The sequence below is a fragment of the Eurypyga helias genome, unplaced genomic scaffold (genome assembly GCF_000690775.1).
Source record: "Eurypyga helias isolate BGI_N326 unplaced genomic scaffold, ASM69077v1 scaffold12562, whole genome shotgun sequence".
NCBI lineage: Eukaryota > Metazoa > Chordata > Aves > Eurypygiformes > Eurypygidae > Eurypyga > Eurypyga helias.
The window spans coordinates 33-4,395 of NW_010237881.1; the positions used below are offsets into that span (position 1 = coordinate 33).

A 4,363-nucleotide genomic window follows, 5' to 3' on the forward strand; every position below is an offset into this window, starting at 1 on the left:
AATTAGGAGTTGGAATGTCGTTCCTCTGTGTTGTCTTCATTACCATCCAAACGGCATTTTAACCTCTCTAACTGACAGTGACAGAGTGTGTGAAGTGCAGGAGAGGATGAGTGGTGCTGCAGGAGGGTGAAAGGTCAGGGGGCAACGTGGTTAATTGGTCAAGTAGGTAATGACACTATTCTCCGGCTCTAAATCCGGATCTTCTTTCCCAGGGAGAGACCCCTCTACCTAACGTGATGGAGACAGCCTTTCACTGTGAACAGGCTGGAACTGGCTTGAGCAAGGATGAGTCCTATCACATATTCCTTGCGCTTTGAAAACTAATCAGTGCTCAGCCAATCGCGACCTGTCGCTTCTGGGGCAAAATGCTGGGCCTGCAGATGAACTGTGTTATAGCTGAAGTACAGTACCAGGAGGGGGAAGAGGAGGAGGAAATGGAAGAGGAAGATGTTACTGAGGAAGGAGGGAAAGGGAAGGGTGAGTTCGGAGACGAAGATGAGGAGAAAGAAAAAGAAGATGAACCACCTATCAGCCCCTGCTGTTATCCCAAAGGAGGAGAACAGGACTGGTGCTAAGAAGTTTGTCTACTTTTCTGTAACGAGCCAGACAAGCCCTGAGTGAAGCTGCTTCTGGTGACACCAGCCCAGATTGTCTGTGCCAGGAAAATCAGGAGGTTCTTCATGGGTAGGCTGGATGCTCCCGTCATGCTTCCCTCCTTTCCCTGGAATCGAGGCCAATTACCTGCGTGCACAGATAGCCCGGATCTCCGCAGGGACCCAGATTTCTTCCATTGGGTTTTGCCAGTTTGCAGAGGAAGAAGGAGACAGAGAGGTGGAAGGAAGGAGAGACACGTGAGGAAAACCCCGATTTCCAGACTCTCCCTGTGGTGGACATGGCGGATTCTCTCTCCACGTGGGTGCCCCACGCAGAGAACATCCTACAGCAGGTGTGTGCTGGCAGCTAGCTCACGGGCACCTCGGCTCCCAGGCGCGCTGGGGCACCCATGGGGTTGCAGAACGTAACGGGCACTCCTCACCTCCACACCTGAACCACTCACCAGAGACAGCCTGGCACTGACACGCTTCCCTAGAGTCACACATTTCCGTACGTGGGACCTTCTGGGGTCAGTGCTTCTCGCAGTGGTGCGCTCTGGAGACTGAAACCCGTCTGTAGCTACAGCACGGCGTTAGGCCTGCGCGGGTAACAAGAACTCCTGGTCGTTGTCTGTGTGAGGTGTTCTCTTTTTGAAGTCCCTGCTGGACAGAAATGGGGTTAGTTCCCTTTCGGGTAGGATGCTAAGATGCAGATGGCTTAGAATTGGATGCGAAGTGGAACTTACCTGGTGTTTTCTGCTGGTTGATTTTTTGTTGCTTACTTTCTTTTGGGACACATGAAAGTGAAAAATCTCAAAACCCAAATACTGTAAATGAAACTGCAGTGTGAATGATCGGTGGTGTTGGGCTCATGCTGGGAAGGGCTGTTACCAGTCTGGTGGTCATTGTGGGGTGACTTGCTGGCCAGTCCCCAAGTTCAAGAATGAAAGTAAAATAACAGCAAATGGTAGGAAATAAGGTTACAAATGATTACCAGCAAAACAGTAGCTGTACAAATCAAATCTATGTGCATGAGAATCTTGGGAAGGTGTTGCTATGTTCCTCTGCCTGGTGGCTGAGTAAGAAGGCAGAATTTCAAAGGACGGGGCAAAGTCCATAGGTGAGAGCCTCTAAGTAACTGTCGACTAGCGAGGACACAAGCTGGGCTGGCAGGGAACTGACCACCACAAAACAACAAAAAGCTGACGACAGAGGTGCAAGGTTATTCTGGAACAGGAAGCAGGGGTAAGAGCTGTTGGGAATTTAGGGAATATCGATTCCTGCCATTAGCTCTGGGTGTGCCTGAGCCAGTCTCCAACTGGTTTGCCTTCTTCAGTGCCTGTCACATGCATTTATTCTGTTCCCATATCAATTACAGGGTTGCTGCGTTTGGCTTAATCCTTTTCAAAAGTCAGAGGAAGAAGAAGAGGAGAAGGCTGAGGAGCCAGGTGAACTACAGCAAGAAATAGGACGCCCTCTTCTCACTCTGCTCTCTGAAGATGAAGGTATTCTTCACGGAACAGGAATGTTGGCCTTTAGGCTGTAAGTATTTGGAGTTGTCGGGCTCTGGTGCTTCCTGGAGCAATAGAGTTTCCTTCTTCTGCTAAATTGATCAAAAGCAAAATGTTTCACAGAACTGAATGTGAATTCCAAACATCCCTGCTTGGACAGCTCAGCCTTCCACAAACCTGATCCTGCAGTATGCTGTGGCAATCCTCCAGATTAACCGTTGCCCGGAACATATGCCTTTGCATCTGGCAAGTGAATAGCTGGGAGAGGTTACCGCACAGACTGTCTGTGCTAAACAGAGATACCTGTGTAACGAACCCCAAGTGGCTTTACTGTTACTGCATTACATTAATTCATTAATTCTAACTACCCTAGAGACTGACGGAGAAGGCCACGTAAACGTGCACAGCAACAGTAAATATGTATGCCAGGCTGGGAATGAATAACCGCTGAAAGGCTGGTGTAACAGTAACGGATGCGAATGTCCTGTTAGTGTTTGGGCACAGCCCTTGACGTAAAATCTGCGTTCTAAGTCAGTGGTATCTTTACAAAAATCACTACATTCTGTGGTTGTAAAATTCATCCGTTTCTGCTGCACATGGTACAGCCCTTCCCCCTACCTGCTGTTACACGGGCACTGGAGCTGCTCTCAGCAACGGTGCCGGTACCAGCGGCAAGTTGGAGCCGTAGTCAGCATAGCCCAGTGACCGAGTGCAGGCCTCATCGTTCTAGCACTGGGAGATTTTTAAGTGGCACATGAGTGTTCCATTAATCAACCGTTACAGCAGGTACAAAGAGGCAGAACTCCTGTTAGAGGGTGTCTGCACCGCAGTGACTGCGCAGCGGAGGAGGGAAGGCTGATGTTTTGTTGGCGGAGGGAGAGCGTGTGATCTTTCCTTTCTCAGGAAATTTGGCAACATGTACTTTGGCTGGGGTCACAGATACAGCCCAGAGAGCCACGCTCCTGCGCTGCCTCCGCCCGCACAAGCGGAATACCCCAGCAGGCCAGACACCGCCGAGAAGAGACCTGGCTGGGACAGGGGAGCTGGCCCTGTGGGCTGCCAGGCCTGGGGGAGCCTTCGCTGTGGGGGAAGGGGTGAGGAGGATTAAAATATGGGGGAAAGCTATTTTTAAAAGACTAAACACAAGGAGTATTGTCATAAATTAGTCACTAATTAGTTGACTGTAAGGGAAATGCAATCAGAGCGTGCCACCTTTTCTGATTTCCATAGGCTTCTGACAGCTGCCTCCCCCGACACTGCTGGGGGTGAGTAACCGCTGCCCCAACCCCCACATCGTTTGTACAACCTGCACTTCCCTGCCGACACAAACTGCACTTCAGCCAAGCCCAGTGCACACAGCTCCCCCCACGGATCTCAGGTAACTTCCCACTCTCTGGGATGCTCGCTGCTCCTTTGGGGAGGTGCAGAGCACCTCGAGGCGTCTGTAAGGGTAACTAGAGCCAAGGAAACTTTCCGTGCTGGAGTCCATGGTGCAGTGTTCCCTCACCCCGGGGGGAAGCAGCAGCAGCAGCAGCGTCAATCTAAGCAAACAGAGAGGAGACTGGAACAGAGTCTAAGCAGGAGAGAATTAGACATGGAAAGGGCATTTACGCGGGCGGGCTGTTGTCCTGTTTCTGTAGCGCAGTTGTCTTGTCTGGCCTGCTCCAAGTGCTGTACTGGTAGTGCAGCTGGAAGGAGGTGAGAGAGAAGGGAGAGGATTCCGCACTGATAGGTGCTGATGTGTAAAGAGGGCAAGGGGAAGGAAGGCTGTGGGATGATCCAAACACCCCTGTGAGTGCAGAACCATGCCACTGAGAGGCTGATTAGGTTGGTTTTTCCTTTTTCTCTTTGAACATTAGATCCCAGATAGAGAATTCCTGCTCAGGATTTTTTACATAGAAATCTACAACGAGCCCATTACAGATTTGCTTTGTGACAGCAGGACAAAGAAGCCTCGGGAATTCTGGGGGATGTGGATGTAAGTGGATGTTGTGCAGTGTAAGGATTGTGTCTGCTGGGTGTCAGAGTAGCAGATACAGGCAGCCTTTGTCTTGTCGCCTCTGTCCTGTTCCCGGCGGGGTTTGTCTCCCCCTGCGCTCTGGCACTGCTTTCCTTTCTTCACCAAACGGGAAAGCGGCCGGAGAATCGACTCCCTGGTGCCCGCAGGGTCTGCCTGCGTGAGCAGAGCCCAGCACGGCCGTGCAGGGGGTGTCCGGGGGGCTGTGTCGGAGCAGCCTCGTGTTGTCAGGGCTGGGAGAC

The 4,363-nt window shown here is 51.4% G+C and overlaps 1 pseudogene; it reads left to right on the forward strand.

Annotated features, from left to right (window-relative positions):
* Window positions 1-212: 212 nt before the first annotated feature.
* LOC104506627 lies at window positions 213-3,155 on the forward strand (annotated as a pseudogene).
* The last annotated feature ends 1,208 nt before the right edge of the window (window positions 3,156-4,363 follow it).